We start from the raw sequence: 13,592 nt of genomic DNA, 5'->3' as shown, positions 1-13,592 counted from the left end.
GATTAGACTGGTGACATCTTTTCCATCTTTGAGATTCCATGATAGTCTTAACCCAGAGCTAAAAACCCAAAGACCCAGGCCAGGCAGAAAACAGTTGGGTGAAGTGGGTTTCCTCATCTGTCAATAGAGAAAAGAATACCTGCTTTATAGGCGATTTTTCTTTTTCTTTTTTTTTTTTTTTTAAAGATTTATTTATTTATTTACTATATAGAGAGAGTGTGAGCATGGGAGAGGAGGAGCCAGAAGGAGCAGAAGGAGAGGGAGAGAGAATAGTAAGCAGACTCCGTGCTGAGCATCGAGCCTGCGACAGGGCTCCATCTCAGGACCCTGATCACCACCGGAGCTGAAACCAAGAGTGGCATGCTCAACCAAGTGCACCACCCAGGCACCCCGATTTTTCTTTTTTATGAAAGAAACAGAGGACTTAATATAATGCCTGGCATGCTGTGGAACCCAATAGGTATCGATAATTGTTATTATATCAGTCTCTCTTAGTGTTTTCTCATCTGGGCTAAGTGTCTGTGTGTGTGTGTGTGTGTGTGTGTGTGTGTGTGTAGGTGGGGGGGCTATGAGCTAAGGCTGGATCATCTGGGAATGTCTCTTACCTGGGGCTGCAGATGGCACTAGGTTCATAGGAGTGAGCATCGCAGTGTTGGCTGTCCAGTGGAAAAGACCAGAGCCAAAAGTCAGAAAGTAGAGGTTGGTAGTGCAGTATCCAGCTAGGAAATCAGAGATAGATGACATAGGAAACCACAGCTCAAAAGTAAAGGGTGGCTGTTCGGAACCCTCACCTGTGTGCCTATTACCTGGTTAGCCGTGTCTTTGCATGTGATGCTGGGACAATCTGATGCCTCCTTGAGTCAGGGAGGAAGGGGACAGAATTAGTCTGATGGAAAAGGGAGCAGATGTTGCCCTAGGTAAAGAAAGCAGGATGTGCAGGCACAGAAGCTGGAGAGAACCTGCCACATTTCAAAGTAATGAGCAACATGGTAGGGCTGGAGTCCTAGAGGCAGAGCTTGGGGGAGAGATGCCGGTGAGTCTGGGAGACCCTGAGGGGAGGCAGATCACAAGGGGCTCTTGGCTATCACGCTTAGCAATCTGTTCTTCATCCTCAGTGTAGTGGGAGTCAGGGAAGGAGTTGGAAGAGAGGAATGACATTGTCAGATTTCTGGAGTGAAAAGCTCCCTCTGGCTGCTGTGTGGAGCTCGGGATGGAGGAAGACCAACTGACGGCTGAATCAGCAATTATGTAAGAGCAGAGAAGGTGCTTCCTTTGAGTACTGGGTAATAGTTACATGAATTATTACCCCACCAATTATAATAATGCCAATGGTCTGGAGCAGGTTCACTGGGAGAGTCAGGGCTCAAACCCAGCGGGAAACGTTCAGAAAGGGAAAGTTTTGGAAAATCTTCAAGCAAAAATTGACACTGAAACAAAGAAGGGGGAAGTTTCATAAAAAGAACCAACAAAGTCAATTTTGTAAAAGTAAAAATGAGAAAGAATCTCCATGGATCATCTTTACTTATTCCAAAACTGAGACAAGACACACCTTCCTTTTCAGTACAGAAACGAGAACCTATTGGTTGTTTCTGAGCTGCTCAAATGTATTTCCTGGCTTTATTTGGCAGCAGGCGAGGTGCTGCCATCGGCTTGTATGTGATGGTGGGTGGAAGTTCATACCCTCCCCTGACTGATGCCTTAATTTGTGCTTTGGCGAGTGAATGAGTTTCCTATTGCTTCTGTATTAATGCCACAAACTCAGTGGCTTAAAACAACGCAAATTTATTATTTTACAGTTTGAGAGGTCAGAAGTCTGACATGGTTCTTATGTGGCTAAAATCAACATGTTGGGAGGGTTGTGCTCTTTTCTGAAATCTCTAGGGGAGAGGCTGTTTTCTTGCCTTTTCCTGCTTCTAGGGGCTGCTGGCCTTCTTTGCCTCGTGGACCCTTCCTTCATCTTCAAAGTCAGCAATCACTCACTCTGACCTCGGATTCCATGGTCGGGTCTCCCCTGACTTTCACTCTCCTGCCTCCCTGATCCAACACCTTTTGATGACCCTGGGATAATCCAGGACATTGTCTCCATCTCAAGATCCTTAACTCAATCACACCTGCAAAGGGTCTCCTGCCATGCGCGCACAGGTCCTAGAGGTTAGAATACGGATGTCCTCTGGGGAGAGCATTATTCTGCCTACCACAGTGGTTGTTATTATAGAACCGTAGTGGTTAATGATGGAATGGAAGTAATAATAAATGAACTCATGTGCCAGGAAGGCGATGTGTGTGATGGTTAAACCTGAGCTCTGGGGCTAATGCACCTTGGACAACATACTGCCTTCCCCAGCTGCCAGTCCTCTGGCCTCTGAGTATCCATTTCCTCCTCTGGTAATGGGGTTGTTTATCAGACCGACCTCACAAAGTTGCTGTATAAGGACCAATTAAATGCTAGTATATGTCAATAACTTTGAATGGTGACTGGCGCATAGTAAGTGCTCATTAAATATTGGCCATTATTATCCAATGGATGGGTATCCTATAATCTTTTTGTTCCTTGTGGTTGAATTTGATTACTAATGGCAACATCTGTGCATGTGTGTGTGCCTGTGTGTGTTGGGGGGAATTTGTGTGTTTAAGAAAAGTCTGATTCCTCATCCGTAGGACTTATTAATTGGAAAGGAAAATGCCTGACAACAGTTGAGCTGTCCAGGCTAATTAATGATGCTAACTCTTTAAAGATAAAACTGGAATATTTTCTGGGACTACCAGGATTTCCATGATACATTGCATAAAGTCTGCAGATAGAAACTTTAGGTTACATTTTTCAGATATTGTGTATGCTATTCTGTGAGCTTGTTAGAGCTGATTTTGATAAAATCGTATCTTACCTACTTCTTATGAATAAATACTTAGGTATTTGATACATGTTGGTCTGATTAGTTTTAGCACTATACAGATACATATTACTTTCCTATTAAACAACTTCATTAAACAGAACAGTTTGGCCACGAGAACTAATGAAATTAAACAAATTATTTCTGATTTTTGGACACAATTCCTATTTAGTTATTCCCAAAGCCACATATAAAGAGTTAGAAGCACATGTTCACATAACTTACAAAAAGAGTATCATGTCTTCTATCACATTTCTGGCTCCACAAATAACATAGTTTTGGCAAAATAGTGTGCTATTTTATTGCAAATCAAGTAATGAGAAACAGCATTGTTATCCTGTTTTACACTCATTATAAAATTAATTAAATCTGATCTATATCAGTGTTAACCTGGCTGCTTTTTAGTAATCTATTTTCTATGATGCATTCCATAATTTATTTCTCAGTGGTTGTTATAATACTTTCCAAAATGACTATTAAGACACTCATTTAAGAAATAAAGTCACACTTTTAATGATAAGAAATGTACCTAACTTGGCGGATTTGTCTAATAATTGTGTTACATGATAGAATATTTTTCATCAGGGGCACCCTGGGTGGCTCAGTGGGTTAAGCCTCTGCCTTTGGCTCAGGTCATGATCTCAGGGTCCTGGGATCAAGCCCCACATCGGGCTCTCTGCTCAGCAGGGAGCCTGCTTCCCCTCTTTCTCTGCCTGCCTCTCTGCCTACTTGTGATCTCTCTCTCTGTCAAATAAATAAATAAATAAAATCTTAAAAAAAAAAAAGAATATTTTTCATCAGTGGAATGAGTCAAATCTGAGTAAGATTCTGACAAAATTTTATTTAAAGCATCCAACAAGATAAAGGCATTAAAGTAGTTCTAGTCCAAAAATGTATGGAAATAAATATTTTTCAATTCTTACTGAAACTAGTTTAACGAAGTGCCTCTAAAAGAAAGGATAGCAAGTAAAATAATAGTAATTTACAAGTCTTGGCCCTATGGGTTTTATTTCACAGAATGAGACACTAATGATTGAATAATAAATCCTTTCTCAAATTAGATGGTATTCAATTATTTACTTTTGGTAAAATTGGAGAAAGACCTAAGCAAAGTTATAGATGCTTAAGAGTTATTTTGTGTTTGGCACATACAGTTAGGAAGGGGTCCAAAGAACTGAATGTAGGGAATAGCAATGATTCTAATCTTTTAATTAGATTATTTTAATTTCTCTAAAAGTAAGTGATAGTCATTCTTGAATATATGAACTAATTGGGGGGATTATCTCCACCCATCTCATTAAAATGCATTAAAATTACTTTTGAGATTATAACTATATCTCAATAGTTAAAATATACTGCTGCTGTTTTGATTAATTGTATGCTACTAGTAACTTATGATACTTAAATCTCAAAGAACCTCTCTCTCTTTCTTTCTCCTTTCCTCCCTCCCTCTCTCCTTCTTTCTTTCTTCCTTCCTTCCTTCCTTTCTCTCTCTTTCCTTTCCTTTTTTTCCTTTCCGTTCCATTTCTATATTTACAGCGGCCAGAGGAAAAACTATTCACATATGTGTTGCAAAGAAGGATGATGAACAGAAGAATAACTTATAAAAATTTTTATTAGGATAGAATTCTGAGAAGGAAGACAAACAGAATAGCAGCTTAAGGAGACAAAAGAAAAATGTAGAATTTCTCAGTGTGAAAGAAAACTTGTTTGCATATATATATATTTTTAAAGATTTTGTTTATTTGTTTGACAGACAGAGATCACAAGTAGGCAGAGATGCAGGCAGAGAGAGAGGGGGAGGCAGGCTCCCTGCTGAGCAGTGAACCTGATGCGGGGCTTGATCCCGGGACCCTGAGATCATGACCTGAGCTGAAGGCAGATGCTTCAATCCACTGAGCCACCCAGGCGCCCCATGTTTACATATATTTTTATCTTTTTAATTTTTATTTTCCCTTTGTGTATTGTTTTTTAATGGGTGATAATGGGTGGCAAATTGCTAGGACATTGGTGGGGTAATACTTCCATAGGATTTGTTTAAAATAGTGATTCAACTGTCTTCTTTTCAAATGTCAATTTTAATAATGTATAATGTATCTTCTGTAATCATTTAATCTTAAAATGATAAAGTTTAGGTAAATCGAGTATGTGTGCAGAGGTACAGTTTTCAAATTCATTTTTAAAAAAGATTTTATTTATTTATTTGTCAGAGAGACAGAGAGTGAGCACAAGCTGGAGGAGAGGCCGGCAGAGGGAGAAGCAGACTCCGCAGTGAGCAGAGATCCCAATGTGAGACTCGATCATGACCTGAGCCAAAGGCAGATGCTTAACTGCCGGAGCCACCCAGGCATCCTTTAAAATTCATTTCTAGGGAGGAAAACTTTGAAGTCGGCTGACTTCATTTCTGAGAATGATTATTCGCTGTTCTGGGAAAGCAAGCGGCCAGCTCTGGACCTGTGCATTTCACTCCTCACTTCTTGGTTCATGGTTGAAGGGCTGCCCTGACCTCTGTGTGTCCTACTCAGGCTCACTCTGCAGGAAAGAGAGCATCAGATCTCAGGGCACAGTCAGCCAACAGCCACAGAGTGCCCTTCAGGTCACCCTGCTTGATTTGATTAAACATGACTTTTTCTCAAAGTGTATGTTTCGAATCCGCAGACAGCCCTCACTATGTACCAGGTGCAGTTCTAACTGCTTTATACATATTAACTCATTTAAACCTCATGAAAACCCTGTGAGGTAGGTACTGCTATTTCCTCCATTTTGTAGATGAGGAAACCAAAGCATAGAGAGGTAAAGTTGCCAAAAAACGGCACATGACCAATAAATGATGGAACCAGGATTTCTTAGGTATTGTTCTCCTTCAAAAACCACAACAACAATAAAAAACCCAAAAGAGCAGAAAAAAATGATTCTATGCTTCATACCCAAGTGGGCCACTACTAGAGACGCCTTTCTACGCAGAAGGCCTAGGAGATCTGCTCCTATTTCTATACCTAACACTAGACTGGATTATAAGGAGACTGGATTTGCCTGTGAAGATTCAAAGAATCCAGTTTTGAGATGCAACAGCATGGAATTTCAGTGGCCTGTTTATTGACGCTGGCTTCCACAGTGGTGAATCATCATGAAGATGTCTTATTCAGACAGGAAGGGGGGGTAATTAGTATTGCAGGTCACTAGTAAAAGCAGCTAACCACCCCAAGAAATTATTTTTCCTGGCCTCCTCCATACGACCTCACAACTCCAGTTTCAGGAGTTTGGAGCAGGCAAAATGCGCTTATGGTTTCCTTTGCAGAATGAGGAAAACAGATTAGCCTGACAGCGCAGTGGAGGGGGTGACCATTTCCCTGCCATCTCCCACCGCTGCCTGCCAAGTGACTTCCATCGTGCCTGCCATTTGACACAGGCAGAAGGTGTCAAGAAAGGTTGCAAGGACTTTTGAGAGTGAAAAATACCTAGGGACGTTTGCCACTTTGCAAAAGGAAAACAGTTTTAAAAATACAACTTTCTTCTGGAAAAAAAAAAAAAAGTCCTGCATTTATAGATAGATTGACATCTCTTACCGTGATTTCTGGCAAGGTAAAAATCCTTTAGGCAACTCTGGAATATTTCAATGTTCTTAATATTATACAGGTCACCTCAGAGCTGTGGGCCAACCCCACTGCCACCTGTTTTGAGAATCGAAGCATCATGGGTCGAGTCCTGGGAAGAAGACTGCCAGGTCCAGCTAGTTCCTACTCCACCATTAGCCAGCCTTAAATTTGTCAGAAAAATTTCCGACCTCATTCTTCCCCCACCCTCCGAAGATGAAATTGCCTTCTAGTTGTCTGAGTTGCTGGAAGCGTCCGGAGGTAGTACTGAAGTGAAAAAAAGGCTTTGGTTTACAGAGGGCTATGCCAACACAGGCTTGTGTTAGTGGTATTAGAGAGACATATCTGCGTGTGACGAGGTGGATGGTTTTGTTTTGTTTCGTTTTTTTAAAGATTTAGTTATTTATTTTAGAGCGCAATGAAGGGAGACAGGCAGAGGGAGAGAGAATCTCAAACAGAGTCCCCACTGAATGCAGAGCCCCATGCCAGGCTTGATCTCATGACCCTGAGATTGTGCCCTGAGCTGAAATCAAGAGTTGGATGCTTAACTGACTGAGCCACCCAAGAGCCCCAAGGTAGACCATTATTAATATGACCTCGTCCCCTGTCCTGTAGAAAGGAATTAAGTAATAAAAAGTTGGGAGCTTGGGAGAGAGGAGGGGAGAGGATCATCTTTGTGGTCTAGGGGTATGGAGGGAACAGAGGAAGTAGCTGCAGTGAGTATGGGAGGATTAGGCTTGTACGTGTTCCTGGAGGGTTATGATTTGGGCCATCTTTAAGTTTGTTTTGAAAGATGCAAATCAGAGATTAAAATATTTTTTAAAAGATTTTTATTAATTTATTTGACAGACAGAGATCACAAGTAGGCAGAGAGGCAGGCAGAGACAGAGAGGAGGAAGCAGGCTCCCCACTGAGCAGAGAGCCCGATGCGGGGCTCGATCCCAGGACCCTGGGATCATGACCTGAGCCGAAGGCAGAGGCTTAACCCACTGAGCCACCCAGGCACCCCAGAGATTAAAATATTTTTAAAAAATCTCCTATGGCTATTTGGACTGAGCTTCTTTGCCTATGACCTGGTGTGCCGATACCAGCCCGGCCATGTGAACTTGAAGAGCTCCAGGAGAATCAGAAGAGAATCTTAGAAGGAAATCATAACACAATTTTCCAATGCTAAGTTTTGAGGGTCCCAGCACAGAGATGGTTACTGTTCATGCTGGGCTGTTTGGTACTGAAGAAAATGCGGAGGAGGGAAAGAGATGAGAGCGTTTCTCTGGTCTGTGTTCTTCGCCAAATTCATGGGAAGTCCTAACCTTTGGTACCTCAGAATGTGCCTGTATTTGGAGACAGCGTCTTGAAAGAGGAAATCAAGTTAAATGAAGCCATTAGGGTGGGCTTTAATTCAATCTGATCGTGTCCTTAGGAGAAGAGGAAGGTGGGGCGCCAGAGGAAAGGTCATGGGAGGGCACCCTGAGAAGGAGACCATCTTCCAGCAAAGGGGAGAGGCTTCAGAAGAAACCAAGCTTGCTGACATGTTGGTCTTGGGCTTTCAGCCTCCACAACTGTGAGAAAATAAGTTTCTGTTGTGTAAGCCCCCCAGTCTGTGGTATTTTGTTATGGCGGCCCCAGCCAATTAATAACACCATGGCACCAATCTTATTCTGGTACTGGAAATGTCAATCGCACCCACTGACTATGAATACAGTGTAATTCCTAAGCACCCCTGCATTTAGTACTTTGACTCTCGTGACTATCTCCAGCCCACTTACCTCAATTCATCAGAACTTTTTGCTATGCCCCCTGGTGTCATCTCAACTCCTTTGGCAATATTGCTTCCTTCCTAGCTCGACGGGTGGAACTCTTACTGGGTGTTCAAGGCCCAAGTCAAGGACCACCATCTCCTTGACCTTCCTCATTCACTTTGCTTCTAGTACAATACTCCCTGACTTGTCCATGGGGTATATTTGAGACCCCCAGTGGAAGCCTGAAACCACAGATAGTACCAAACCATATATATACCATACTTCTCCTATGGGAAAGTTTCATTTATAAATTAGGCACAGTGAGAAATGAAGAACAACAACCAGTAACAAAATGGAGCAATTATAACAATATGCTGCGATAAAAGTTTTGTGAATGTGGTTTTTCTCTCTCTCAAAATACCTGATAGTAACTGTACTCACCCTTCTTCTCAGGATGATGGGAGAGGATGAAATGCCTACACGATGAGCTGAAGTAAGGTGACGGCTCTAGGCACCAGGACAGAGCATAAGGCTATTACTGACTTTCTGATGCCTTGTTGGAAGGAATATCATCTGTCTCCCAACCACAGTTGACTGTAGGTAACTGAAAACTCAGAAATCGAAACCTTGGAAAAGGGGGTACTAATCTCCTACTTAAGGTTAGGAGAACACATAACCTCTGGATGCAAATGACCTGGATTGTGAATGCTTATGAGCTGTGTGACCTTGGGCAAGTTACTTAACCACTCTGAGCCTCATCCTCTTCCTTGTGCACAGGAATAACAGTAGCCCCATTGCACAGAAGTTGAGGAGAGTAAATAAAATAATGCCTGTAAAGCTCACTGAACATGTCCAATGTGCACCATTTATTTTCTTATTCCTCAGACTTTATTATTCTTAACATTTTTCAATAATTCTTATTCTCATTTAATTTTTTCTTGTTTCTTAAAGCTTTTATGATATCTTATCTGTTTTATAATAAAACAGCACTTGGGTGTTTTTATAAAAGCTTAGTTTTGTTGAAAATTCTGATTATGGAAAGAACAAACACTCATTAGAAAAATGTCATTAAAGGGGCACCTGGGTGGCTCAATGGGTTAAGCCTCTGCCTTCCGCTCCGGTCATGATCTCAGGGTCCTGGGATTGAGCCCTGCACTGGGGCGTCTCTGCTCAGCAGGGAGCCTGCTTCCTCCTATCTCTCTGCCTGCCTCTCTGCCTACTTGTGATCTCTATCTGTCAAATGAACAAATAAAATCTTTAAAAAAAAAAAGTCATTAAAGACAGAAAAACAATAGGGAAAAAAATCATTTATAGTCCTGCAGTCCAGCATCGACTGTTAACATTTTGATGTATCACCTTCCATCTTTTTCCTATGTTTTAAATGCAAGATTTGGAACAAAATCATATTAAACATATTGTTTATGTAAAGTGCTTTTTTCCATAAGGGTAGATATTTCTGCATATTAACAAATATGTCTGCATCAGAGGTCCACATTGGTGACTTGTTCTGATCCAGCTCATGGGTATGTTTTGATTAGTTTGCATTATGTCAAAAATTTTTTTTCAACAGCTTAAAAAGAAATTGGGATAGTTTACAGAAAAATCACATTCTCCTGCTTTGGAAAATCTGAAGCTATAGCCACACTGAGCCTGCATTCCAGAAAGCGAGTTACTGGCTAGAAGTGAGTACTGCTTTTACCTTGCTTTCCTGGCCCATGTGGATCCTTGGTCTCCACTACTGTTTGCAATGGGCACGTGGCCTTTTCTGGCTGTTTGTGAACACATCTATTCTCCTCAGCGAGAATCAGCCATTTGAGGGCAGGGTCTATTGTGCTTTATCTTTTATCCTTGGGTCCTCCACACCTCCCACTTATAAAGCTCGTAATAATCAGGATACCTAAACGCTCTAATGGAGACACTCATTTGTGACATTACGCGTATTCTTATTACTCTCAGAGTGCATGGAGGATTCTGAACCCCACCGGAGCCCTGACCTGCTCCTGTCCCTCAGAAGTTCCCACAGCTGGACCCAGTGTGGGGGTCCCTTCACACTGGTCACTTTGAGGAATCCGAAGCTTTTCTTCCTGGGGGAGTCTTAAAAAGCTTTCCAGTAATCGGTTTGCTTCCCACTAAAATACAGCCAGACGTCAAGCGGAAGATGACACCATTAAGCCTTTCAAAAGATCTGACATTGAGAGGGGGTAAAGAAGCAGAAGTCTGTCCCCTTCTACCAGTGAGTGGTTGCACTTGCTTTTTTGTCTCTCTCCCTTGTCTCCTTAGCCCTGCGGCACGGGGTGTCCTCTGTGAGAGTTCCTGGTGGGTGTTGGTGCTCAAATTAGAAGATGGATTTCAGGGACAGCTGGAACGCTCCACCCTGAAGGTTGCCCATGAGCCCCAACCACAAGATGTGAGCAAGCCCCTTTAATCCAACCCCAGAGCTTTGGCTTCTAAAACACGATCCTCCAAAGTTTGAACTTATATAACTTACTTGTTTATTTTTAAGCCAGCCCCATCCAAGCTGAGAACACTTAAGACTCCCTTTTGGAAAAAATTTGGAACCCAACATTATCATTAACTGAATCAGCAAGCGATGGTTCTGTCAAAATACCAAGCAGCACAGTTCTGAGGACTTTCATTGTCATGTTCCCAGCGGCATTACATGGTGCGGTAGTTTCTCTGAAAACGGGTCCTGGGATTTTCTCTCTCTCTCTGTCTCTACCTCTCTGTTTCTGTCTCTGTCTCTCTCTTACAAAGCATGGCCTGAGTCTATGAGGGATGGAACTTCTGGCCATGAAGAAGCCGGAAGTTTGACAAGGGACTAGGTAGGTAGTCCTTGCTCTACACTCGACCACAGGGCTTCTCGAACTAGTTCAGTTGGTGGGGCCTCTGGAAGACATGGGGCTCCTTGCAGAGCATGGCAAAAACAGAAAATACTATAAGACACATATCTTTGGGTCAGATATCAGAAGCCACTGTATTAGACTTGAGACATAAGGGAACAGGTGCCAAGGGTCTGATAAAGAAATGTATGTGAGGAAGATGTTCACTGCTATGCTCTTTCTATTGGGGTGAAAACCTTGGAAACACTCTAAATCTTTAGCAGCAGGAGAATAAGTAAATAAATTACACCATTTTCAATGGATTTGTGAATGGGTCATCAAAGTCATGAAGATTCCTTGGATAGTCTTGAAGGATATGAGGGAAGTAATTTGTTTCATTAGAAAAAGTGGAATATGAGGTCATAGATGAAGCATGAGGCCAATTATGTTTATTATACGGACAGAGATCCTTGGGAAATTCACAGCAATTTTAGTACAGGTTCTCCCTCAACATGAGGGGATGATGGGTAGTTTTTGTTTCTTTATACTTTTTAGCACTTTCGAATTTTCCCCACAGTGAGGATTTACTGCTTTCATCATCAGATATTTAAATGATTATAAGGTAGCCAACTTTCCTGGCGCTGACAGATTTGGGTGCACATTTTCTTTCCATGCCATTTTCCTTGGCTCTTACCAGCTACCCTCATCCTTGAGTGGCTTCTCTAGTGAGGGTCTGGAGGAAAAGGCTGGGACTTAAGATGAGGAGGGTAAGATACCCCCCTATGTACAGAGCCACAGCAATTTCCCTTGGGACCTAGAGGTTTGTGGGCATCTCTGAGCAGTATGTGCTCCAAAAAGAGTCCTGTATAGATTCAGAAAGTGTCATAGGTTTAAGAAGGAAACCAGGCAGAAGGTTTCTACTGACTGATCTTATGTTCAGGTGAGAAAGAGTTCTAGCAGAATGCCCCTTCCCTCTCTCTATCCCCACGGCCTCTGCTCCCCTAAAACACCACCACCTGAAAGGCACATCGATATTTTCAAGTTCTGGTGAGGTGGCCTGGTTCAAGCAAGGTGACTAAGCTATACACACTGAGCTTTGAAGGTTGTCCAGCTGAAAGAGGACTGATTTAGCCCTTGGGCCAGCCAATTCCTTCGGCCCTGTGGGTTTCCTCCATGTGTTAAATGGATGTAACATGACTCGAAGCTTCTTTTGGAGCTGCGTCCCATGACTTCATCTACCACTGCCTATCCACATGGGGTGAAATGCTCCCTGCGGGAGCTGAAGGGTCGTGTTGAAGGCGCACTGGGGCTGGAGAGGGGAACACATCTTTTCTTAAGAGTGTGTATAGGGGGGGCGCCTGGGTGGCTCAGTGCGTTAAAGCCTCTGCCTTCGGCTCAGGTCATGATCCCAGAGTACTGGGATCGGGACCTGCATCGGGCTCTCTGCTCGGCAGGGAGCCTGCTTCCCCCTGTCTCTCTCTCTTTCTTTCTCTGCCTGCCTCTCTGCCTACTTGTGATCTCTGTCTGTCAAGTAAATAAATAAAATCTTAAAAAAAAAAAAAAAAGAGTGTGTATAGGGAAGGAGCAGAGTCTTTCGCTACCAAACGTGACGGTAGTTCCAGCCACCCACAGTTTATTGGACAATTTTCTACATTTTGGACAAGGCACCCAAGACTCTCCCCATGCTCCTTAGAGAAAGCCTCACCTTCCTCCATCAGCATCCCACCTTGTTGAAGGATCCCACCACACCCTGTGTGGTGTTGTGGAAATAGCACTGGTCCTGAAATCAGTGGCTGTCTGGGTTGAAAATATCATCTCTGCTCTGTTGCCCACAGGCGCTGTGGTTTCTGGCAGGTCGCTCAATCCCTCCAAGCCTCATTTGCCCATCTTTAAAACAGGAATAATAAGGCCAGCCTCATGAGGTTGTTCTTGAGTAGGTTTGCTGGATTTAACAAATGCAAATATAGACGTCCAGTTCCATTGGAATGTTGGATTAACAACAAATAACATTTCACCTAAGTATTTATTATGAGTACTTTGGACATACTGCTAAAAAATCAGTTGTTGTTTCTCTGACATTCCAGTGAAACTGGGTGTCCTGTGTGGTACCTGAGAATCCTATTCTTGAGGCTGAAATAAAGGAATTTCTCCGAAAGCTGCTGCCCCAGTTCGTGAGTACTCTTTGCTCTGTATCGGCTCTCCCAGGTGGGACCTATGAGGGGATTCATTACTTCTCTCTTTCCTAGCAGGGGCTGGGGGGGGGGTGCGGGATAAAGACTGCTTGACCAGGCTGGTGGAGGGTGGGGGAGGATGTTCAGTTAGGGGAGGCCATCTCCACATGAGGTGTGAAAGACGAGAAGACATATAGGCTGCTATAAGGAGACAGCTCAACTTAACAAACAGCTTTAAAGACCCTAGGGTCCTTTGGTCTTGTGTGTCTTTAACACACTCCGCTCTGTACAAGCCTGTCCGTGGAGGGGACACAGTAGGACCAGGAGAAGCCTTGGGGATACTGACCCCAGGGAAATCCCGTCCAGGCATGACCATTCT

The sequence above is a fragment of the Martes martes genome (assembly GCF_963455335.1).
Source record: "Martes martes genome assembly, chromosome: 2".
In the NCBI taxonomy this organism is placed as follows: domain Eukaryota; kingdom Metazoa; phylum Chordata; class Mammalia; order Carnivora; family Mustelidae; genus Martes; species Martes martes.
The sequence above is the reverse complement of the archived record's forward strand: the minus strand, read 5'-3'. Positions refer to the sequence as shown.